This window comes from Oryctolagus cuniculus, chromosome 1, assembly GCF_051225735.1.
Source record: "Oryctolagus cuniculus isolate XC-2025 breed Fujian yellow rabbit chromosome 1, ASM5122573v1, whole genome shotgun sequence".
NCBI lineage: Eukaryota > Metazoa > Chordata > Mammalia > Lagomorpha > Leporidae > Oryctolagus > Oryctolagus cuniculus.
Genome location: NC_142867.1, coordinates 228,895,198 through 228,905,404, shown reverse-complemented (window position 1 = coordinate 228,905,404; position 10,207 = coordinate 228,895,198). Strand labels below are relative to the sequence as shown.

General features: G+C 43.1%; 1 protein-coding gene across 4 annotated transcripts in view; it reads left to right on the top strand.

The window, feature by feature from the left end:
- Positions 1-10,207, top strand: part of NR6A1 (nuclear receptor subfamily 6 group A member 1) — a 260,240-nt gene that overhangs the window by 7,595 nt on the left and 242,438 nt on the right. The window lies entirely within an intron of this gene.

Below are 10,207 nucleotides of genomic sequence, written 5' to 3'. Positions count from 1 at the left end.
CCTCGGATTGGGCCGTGACAGCCATTTGGAGGGTGAACCAACGGAAGGAAGACCTTTGTCTCTCTCACTGTCTAATTCTGCCTGTAAAAAAAAGCCAGATCAATGGATTTTAAAATAATAGTACATATATTTTGTTGATATGGTCTTAGACGTCACACTGAGACTCCTACTTACTGAGTTTTGGTATAGCATAAAAAAAAATGTCTGGGGCTGTGTTGTGGCATAGCAGGTAGGACTGCAGCTTGTGCCACTGCCATCCCATGTGGGTGGTGGTGCCTGGCTGCTCCACTTCCTATCCAGCTCCCTGCTGGTGCACCAAGGAGGGCAGTGGAGGATGGCTGGGATGAGGCTTCTGGCTCTTAGATTTTGCCTGACTTGGCCCTGGCCATTGTGGCCATTTAAGGATTGAACCTGAGGATTGATTCATTCATTCTCTCTCCCTCTCCCTCTCCCTCTCCCTCTCCCCCTTTCTCCCTCTCCCTCTCTCCCTCTCTCCCTCTCTCCCTCTCTCCCTGACTCTGCCTTTCAAATGAATAAAATCTTTATAAAAAGAAAAATATCCACAGTGATTTTACAAAACATACTTCTTCCTTTTCCAGTCAGGTCTATATGAGGCCAGATTTTCTAACTATACTTGAACCAAAACCAAGCATCCCCCACATCTCCCTAAACCACAAAACAATTCGTACTGGGTGGAAAGGCATGTAGGAGGATTTAGATGCTGCAATTAATAAGCCAGATACTAAAGTGATTAGCAAAATGTGAAACAGTACCACTCTTCTGACGGATTCTTACATTTTATTGGAAAAGCTATTTTTATAAAACCGCTGTTTATGTTACATGCATTTGTAATTTTTTTTTTTTTTTTTTTTTTTTTTTTTTTTTTTTTTTTTGACAGGGAGAGTGGACAGTGAGAGAGAGACAGAGAGAGAAAGGTCTTCCTTTTGCCGCTGGTTCACCCTCCAATGGCCGCCGCTGCAGCCGGCGCACCGCGCTGATCCTGGCAGGAGCCAGGAGCCAGGTGCTTTTCCTGGTCTCCCATGGGGTGCAGGGCCCAAGCACCTGGGCCATCCTCCACTGCACTCCCTGGCCATAGCAGAGAGCTGGCCTGGAAGAGGGGCAACCGGGACAGAATCCGGCGCCCCAACCGGGACTAGAACCCGGTGTGCCGGCGCCGCAAGGTGGAGGATTAGCCTATTGAGCCACGGCGCCGGCTGCATTTGTAATTTTTTAATAGGCTATTAAATATTTTAAAACTTTAGTAGTTTTATTTTCCAGTGTTGTGAATATTGATAAACTCACATAAGCATCCACCCTTTTGAGTCCTCAATAAGACTCACACGTTTTAAGAGTGTAAAAGGAGTCCTGGGAGCACTCAGAGCAAAATAATTTAAGAATCATTGATCTAAATACTTAATGTGTGAGAAAACAGTGGCTTCACCAGATACCATTAGTATTTTGTTACTTTGAGTTTGTCTTGTCTTTCCCCCATAATGGAGCTACCTTTCATTGGGAATGAGTTCGTATCATTTTAACTTTTCTTTGGAACTAAATGACCAGTGTGGTAGTCACCCTCACTGAGTTCTCTGATAAGATTTTGTTACCTGCTATGTGAAACCTGTTGCTTAACTGTTAATTATCTTGTGGCAGCAGTTTTCCAACAGAACCAGTTTCCTCACCAAAGTAAGATGTATTGTTGTGGAATTAAAATGTGACCACACACAAAAAATTTTCTTGTTAAGAAGACTGATATAAAAAAATCAAATATTTATAAGAACAAAATCTTTTTAAAAACTTTTGTCAAGATAAACTTGATTGTTTGCTTTTCTTCAGCATGTTTGGCTCCTGGAGTCTTCTTGAAGTTGTGATTTTGGCAATGTCATTTGTAGATTGGATTGCTTTTAACCTGGTTTTCACTGAGGTGGTAATTAAAGTCTGTATAGAACAGGCATCTCCCCTTCTGGTCTGAGAATACCCTTTCTTAGTGTGAGTAACATTTTAGTGTAAGTCAATTACTGTGCTGTTAAAGGGTTAGGGATTTACTCCTTAGGGTAGTTGCTGAGTAGAACTCACTCTGTAGTGGGCTTGCTGGCTGAGGAAATGTCACATAACAATGTGAATAACAATGAGTTACTGCATCAGATTTTGAGGTGAAGCTTATATGAATAATGGAGTATCAGTGGGATATTTGGGCTTCCTTCCAAAGTGCTCTGTAATTATCTTGTTCTTGGAGTTTAATGAAATGTACCTTTTAAAACATTTTTGTGTTTGTGGGCATGACAGCCAAATAATAAGACGATACAGGCCTTTTTTATTTTTAATGTTTGAATTGTATTTCATGTTTCAGTTGAAATCTTCCATGCATTCTTTGAGTTAAGCAGCTTAAATTACTAAACCTAATGACAGAAGCAGATTTTTTTCCCCCATATATTACTGTACTTTTGAAATCTAACCTTTAGGGAAACTTCCTCTCTAGTTTTGCAATCCTTCCCCCTCGATGGTGTTTTAGCAGGATAATAAACCACCTGAGGGGAACCCCCCATTGACATCCATTTAGAGGCTTTGTTTTTTGGAAGGTTCGGCAGGGAGGAATGATTTTGGTTAGCTGGTGTGAGAGGGAAAAAGCTGGGCAGTGTGGCAGAACAGACATCACAGCTTTGTGCCTTTGTCATATCACTTCTCCAAACTTTAATGTTCTCATTTAATAGTAATAATGGCAAACATTTATATAGCTTACTGTTCCTTGTAATATTCCAAATGCTTACATATATAAATTCACTTTATCCTTATAACCTGATGAAGTAGGTGTTCTATTCTCATGTTATAGATTTGAAAACTGAGGCCCCCAGAGATTAAGCTCCCGGATTTCACAGTTAGTAACAGCATCAATAATTGATTTCCTAGATTTAATCCACACTCCCCCGTATGCTCTGTCATGTCTGAAATTGACTGTAGAGTTACTGGGACTAGGGACAAGGTCTGTAAAGTGTCAAGCATAGTTTCCATCTCATAGCAGAGAACTGAAAATCCAAGCCATTTACAGTTGTTGAGGAGGTCCAGAATTCAACTCTGAGATGGAGAGTCACAAAGATGGGCCCCTAGAGTTGCAAGTATCCTAAGCTCAGGTAGGGAAGTGGTGTTTTATGAATGCAGAATGAATGAGAAAAAAGTTTAGGTCAGGAATGTAAGTCTTTTGCTTATATCAGAGTCCTATGCTGGTGTTCAGAGAAAGTTTTCAGCTACTTGAGAAAATTGGGACCAGTATTTAAATCAAGCAATATGTTGGAAAAAAACCCTAAGGTTTAATGAAATTAGAAACATGATTCTCCTTACAGTGTAAAGTGACTGGAGACACCAGGTTAAACCAAGATGGCCAGTAAATTGTTTGTGTCCTGGACTGCATTTTAGGAAAAGGTGGCCTTTGTCAACCAATCCAAGAAGGTTCAGGTGGCCTTTTGAAAAAAAAAAATATAAGAGCTAGTTGTCCAAAGTTAATAAAATTTAGATGGTAATTTCCTGAGAGAGGAGGATATGAAAGACAATAGTAGATTGTGATAGTCAGAGTTTTGAGTAGGAAAGGGTTTTAGAGACCAGCCACCATACTTGGAAGAGGTATGTGGCTCAGGAAATATAGTTTATACCTGGTTTTGATTGTCTCTCTCTCAAAATACGTCTCTGTGGGCACATTTATAAAATGAAGGCGCTAAGTTAGATAATCTCTGAAGGGATTTTCCAGCTTTATGATGGAATGAATTGGGTAAAACAGAAAGTTACAATTTAGGAAAAACTGCCTAAAGCAAAATAGCCATGAAACTGACAGCCCATATTCTCTGGGATGATTTTGATTTCAGATACTGTCCCATCTTCCCTGTAAGAACATTTCCACTTACACTGTGTCCCTATTTTGATTTTGGGTCATCTGACTATCTTAAGTCTGTAGGATCACATAATTTGCATGTAAATTCCATTCTCTGAGTCCCCTTTTTAGAAGTTTACAGTTAAAGGACTGATGTTATAATAATTTATAATGTAAACTTGAAATAAGTTATAGCATTTTTATTTGTTTTTTAACATGATCACTTTTCATTTATAACCCCTTCAAGCCATACTTGTGAGTACAGTTACATTCACTGAATCAAACCCATAGTTAATTTCAGAGTTTTCCCTTACTCTTTGTAAGGGATTTTTATCTGCAAAACACATTACACATTGAGAAGAATTCCATCTTCTAAAGATTAAATGCCAAATGCCATGCGTTTGAGAATGTGGATTCATAAAGGAAGATTGCAAAACAGAAGGGAAACCTTAATGTCTTAATTCTGCTGGTGGCTAAAAAGGGAACCCAGCAGGAAAGGGGCAGTAGTTCATGGGGGAGGGGTGGGGTGGGGGGTGAAGCAGGGGAGCTGCAGTTGAAATATTCATCAATCATTTTACTGGCACCAGGAAACCAATCAGCCTTTTAGAGGGAAGAACTTAATCAATCACCTAATGTGGGAAAATACAATTGCTCTCAAAAAAAAAAAAATTCTTTCTTGCTGACAGATCAAATCTGAAAAATAGTTGGGCTGATCGAAATTCAGAACTGATTACAAGCAGTTACTGAAAGTACTACTGTTAAATATACTAACATAAGAAGATTCAATTTTCTGTTGTCAGTCTTTTCAGAATATTTCAAAGTAATTTCATTTTCCATTTAGTGTGTCCATTAACTTAAAAAAATTGCTGCTCATGTATGGGCAGTACGAAGTATGTGGAATACTGTAAATTTGTTCTCTAAAGTTAGTTTTGGGATGATTGATTGGAGAATACCTGGTATTTCAAATGCTTGGTTTGGAAAGCAGTGTCACTGTGTTGTCACAGGAACATAACCTTGGGGGACACAGCTGGAAGTGCTTGCATGTAAATAAAACAGGAGGGATTTGCCATAGCTTGTATTTAGGTGTTAAATGTTTGTGATTTCTGAGTATTCGTGGGTGCTGGAATTGCCTGTGTCTCCTATATCCTTAGGTATGAGCTGCTTAAGAATCTAATGTTTTTAAAATTAGAAATGCTTGGTCACTATAGAAAACAGAAAATGAAGGGGAAATTGCTTACTTCCAAGCAACTTTCATTTTCTTCAAATCCTAGTTTTCTACTTGTTTTTGTGACCATATATGTATATGCTAGTGTGTTTTCTTTTTTTTTTTAATTTTTTTTTTTTTGACAGGCAGAGTGGACAGTGAGAGAGAGAGACAGAGAGAAAGATCTTCCTTTGCCGTTGGTTCACCCTCCAATGGCCGCCGCGGCCAGCGCGCTGCGGCCGGCGCACCGCGCTGATCCAATGGCAGGAGCCAGGAGCCAGGTGCTTTTCCTGGTCTCCCATGGGGTGCAGGGCCCAAGCACCTGGGCCATCCTCCACTGCACTCCCTGGCCACAGCAGAGAGCTGGCCTGGAAGAGGGGCAACCGGGACAGAATCCGGCGCCCCAACCGGGACTAGAACCCGGTGTGCCGGCGCCGCTAGGCGGAGGATTAGCCTAGTGAGCTGCGGCGCCGGCCAGTGTGTTTTCTTTTTAATTCTAAGCATTTATCTCATGTTATAAACGTCACTCAACATGAATTATAACTTTCTTAAAAAAAGATTTGAGAGGCAGAGTTACTGACATAGAGACAGTGGGAGAGGTCTTCCATCTACTAGTTTGCTTCCCAAATGGCTGCCATAGCCAGAGCTGGGCCCATCTGAAGCCAGGAGCCAGGAGCTTCTTCCAGGTCTCCCATGTGGGTTCAGGGGCCCAAGCTCTTGGGCCATCTTCTGCTGTTTTCCCAGGCCATTGGCAGGTAGCTGGATTGAAAGTGGATCAGCTGGGGTTGGAACCAACACACAAATAGGATGCTGGTGCCGTAGGCAGAGGCTTAACCCACTACACCACAGCACTGGCCCCCCTTTAGAACTTTCGAAAGTTATATGACAGCTCATTGTTTTGTATTTACTGTCTATTTAGATAGTTTTTAGTTTCTCATTGTTACAACAGTACTGTCCACCCTATCTTGTACTTTATTTTATCTTGGCTTATTTTTGGGTGATACTTTTTAGATGTATGTGTCTAATTCAGTGTACCTTTATCAATAACCAGTTTAACTTACAGTGTGATATCTGACTAGTATGCTAGGGACAGGCATTGTGGTGTGGTGGTTAAGCCACTGCTTGGGATGCCTGTGTCCCATCCTCATTCCATATCAGAGTGCCTGGTTTGAGTCATGGCGGCTCTGTGCTTCTGATCTTGCTCATGTGCTGGGAGGCAGCATAGCGTGGCCCAGGTTGTTGGTTTCCCACCACCCATGTGGGAGACCCAGATGGAGCTTCTGGCTGCTAACTCCAGCCTGGCCCAGCCTTGGCTGTTGGGGCCATTAAATAGGGGATGAACCAGTGGGTGCAAGAGGTCTCTTTCTCTGTCATTCTGCCTTTTAAAAATGTAAATCTTAGGCCGGTGCCGCGGCTCACTAGGCTAATCCTCCACCTTGTGGCGCTGGCACACCGGGTTCTAGTCCCGGTCGGGGCGCCGGATTCTGTCCCGGTTGCCCCTCTTCCAGGCCAGCTCTCTGCTGTGGCCAGGGAGTTCAGTGGAGGATGGCCCAAGTACTTGGGCCCTGCACTCCATGGGAGACCAGGATAGTATCTGGCTCCTGCCATCAGATCGGCGCGGTGCGCCGGCCGCGGTGGCCACTGGAGGGTGAACCAACGGCAAAGGAAGACTTTTCTCTGTCTCTCTCTCTCACTGTGCACTCTGCCTGTCAAAACAAACAAACAAACAAAAAAACACTCTACCTGTCAAATTAAAAAAAAAAGTAAATCTTAAAAAATAAATAAATAAAAAGGATTAGGGGTAGTATGCTGACGAGAGCTGTCATCAGTATTTTTTTTTTGTTTTTTTTAAATAAATGGTGCTTGATATAGAATTGAGTCACTGTAGGAGGCTATTTGAAATGTTACCATTTTTTGGAGGGATAAAGTCAGTCCCCCTACCACTTTTTTTTTTTTTTTAAGATTCATTTACTTATTTGAAAGAAAGGAAGCGTGACAAAGAAAGAGAGGTCTTCCATCTGTTGATTCACTTCTCAAATGACTGTTAACAGCAGGGTGGGGCCAGGTGGAAGTCAAGAGCCTGGAATTCCTTGTGGATGGCTGGGGCCCAAGTGCTTGGGCCATCATCCACATTTTTCCTAGGTACAATAGCAGGGAGCTGGATTGCAAGTAGAGCAGCCCAGACTTGAACTGGAATTTCATTATGGGACAGCAGGATTGCAGGTGGCAGCGTAACCTGCTGTACCACAGCACCAGCCCCATTTCCCACACATCTTACTTCTGAGTCTTTTAGATTCTGGTGCTAGTGGTCCCATGTATGTTACCCCCTACTGCTACCCCACTCTCTGTGTGGCAGCGATTAGGGACCCTCCTGAGGCTGCCTTCTTTCTTATAGGTTGTGGGTGAATGGATGGCAGAGACTCTGGAAAGCCTTGTCAGGTTGCCTCTAAAACTCTCAGGATAGTAGTTGTTTTTTTTTTTGTTTTGTTTTGTTTTTTTTTTTTTTTTTTTTTTTTTGTTTGTTTGTTTGTTTGTTTTTGACAGGCAGAGTTAGAGAGACAGAGAGAAGGGTCTTCCTTTTTCCGTTGGTTCACCCCCTAAGTGGTCGCTACGGCCGGTGCATTGTGGCTGGTGCGCTGCCAGCCAGGAGCCAGGTGCTTCCTCCTGGTCTCCCATGCAGGTGCAGGGACCCGAGCACTTGGGCCATCCTCCACTGCCTTCCCGGGCCACAGCAGAGAGCTGGACTGGAAGAGGAGCAACCGGGACTAGAACCCGGGGTGCCGGCGCCGCAGGCAGAGGATTAGCCTAGTGAGCCACGGCGCTGGCCCGGCATAATATTTTGATATGTATGTTTTCTCATATGATTAAATTATTTTCATGCTTTGAATGTGTCCAAGGGGCCAGTGCTGTGGTGTAGCAGCTGAAGCCACTGCCTGCAGTGCCGGCATTGCATATGGATGCTGGTTTGAGTACTGGCTGCTCCACTTCTGATCCAGCTCTCAGCTATGGCCTGGGAAGGCAGTAGAAGATGGCCCAAGTCCTTGGGCTCCTGCACCTGTGTGGGAGACTGGAAGAAGCTCCTGACTCCTGGCTTTGGATTGGCCCAGCTCTGGCTGTTGCGGCCAACTGGGGAGTGAACCGGCAGATGGAGAGCTTCTCTCTAACTCTGCCTTTCAAATAAATAAATCTTTTTTTAAAAAATATATGCCTTGAGACCTTCAATTGAGTATATTGACATGGAGAGAGTAAATTTTCCTTTGGAAATCTGCATAATGTGCAAGGTTTCTCAGTGGCTAGATTTTAAAATTTTTAATTTTTAAAAAATATTTACAAAAAACTTTTATTTGGAGGTCAGAGTTAACAGAGAGAGGGAGGGAGGGAGAGACAGAGAGATCTTCCATCCCACTGGTGCTTTCCTCAGGTAGCTGGCCACAACTGCCAGGGCTGTACCAGACTGAAGCCAGAAACTTCATTCAGCTCTCCCAACTTGGGTGCAGGGGCCCAAGTACTTGGGCCATCTTCTGCTTTCCCAGGCACATTAGCAGGGTGTTGGATGGGAAGTGGAGCAGCTGGGACCCGAACTGGTGTCCATATGAGATGCCGGCACTGTAGATGGCATCTTAACTCACTATACCACAGAGCTGGCCCCTGAACATTTTTATTTTATTTTATTTTATTTTTATTTTATTTTATTTTATTTATTTATTTTTTTACAGTAGTGGACAGTGAGAGAGAGAGAAGAGAAAAAGGTCTTCCTTTGCCGTTGGTTCACCCTCCAATGGCTGCCGTGGCTGGCGCGCTGCGGCCGGCGCACCACGCTGATCCAATGGCAGGAGCCAGGTACTCATCCTGGTCTCCCTTGGGGTGCAGGGCCCAAGTATTTGGGCCATCCTCCACTGAACTCCCTGGCCACAGCAGAGAGCTGGCCTGGAAGAGGGGCAACCGGGACAGAATCCGGCGCCCCGACTGGTACTAGAACTTGGTGTGCCGGCGCTGCAAGGCGGAGGATTAGCCTAGTGAGCTGCGGCGCTGGCCTATTTATTTTTTTTTTAAAAAGAGAAAAAGATATTTTCAGTCTGTTGTTTCACTCCCCAAATGGCTGCAATGGACAGGGCAGGGTCAGGCTGAAGCCAGGAGCCAGGAGCTTCCTCTGGGTTTTTCACGTGCTTGGCAGGAGCCCAAGTACTTGGGTGTTCATGTGCTGGCTCCCAGGTTCAATAGCAGGACTGGAAGTTCAGAGTAGCTGGGACTCAAACCAGGCACTCTGATAAGGGATGAATATGAGATGCAGGTGTCCCTAGTGGGCTCTTAAGCACTGTGCCACAATCGCTGCCTATAACTTCTATTCTGATCCTGCACAGGATTTGATGGTGAAAGAACCTAAATAAATCTAATACTGATTTGAAAGGCAGTCACACTTTTTAGCAGAGTGGCTTTATAATGGAAGTAGAAATATTTTGAGCATCTGGGTATTTCTAAATATTTAAAGAAAATAAACACAAATGTTTGACAATCATTTGATCCGTTTCTTTGTGTTCACTGCTGGTGGTTTAGAGAACTTGCGATTTGCCTAGATGGTTTTTTTATAATGCTGTTTAATAAGAAATTGAATAAGCCAGCTGCTCTTTCCTGCAACTATACAGAATGTAAACCTCCTTAAATCCTGCTTGTAATTAAAAGCCTTGAGATGACCTTGAATCTAACTGGACTGCAAAAGCTGTCTTGAGTTAAATTTATAGCTTTTGTTGACTCAAAAGAGGTTAGGTAGAATTCTATTCTGTTTGCTGAAACATTAAGTGTAGCCTTGGGCGTACGTTGAAGAAGTAATTAATAAGAGACTATTAAAGTGCAAAAGAGAAGCCAAGAGTGAACCACAGAAATAATTATATTTGTCATCCATTCATTGAACATTTAAAATATGTACATGAAATGGTTATGGTAGGGAGGCGTTTTTCAAGATGTTGGTTTGTACTATTCAGATTTGCTCACAAGATATATCTTTTTCCCATCTTAGCATAAAAGAGGTTTTTGAACCCAGTGGGAAATCAGAGCAAATATTTAATACTCTTTAAAAGTAGTTCGGCCGGCGCCGCGGCTCACTAGGCTAATCCTCTGCCTGCGGCGCTGGCACCCCGGGTTCTAGTCCC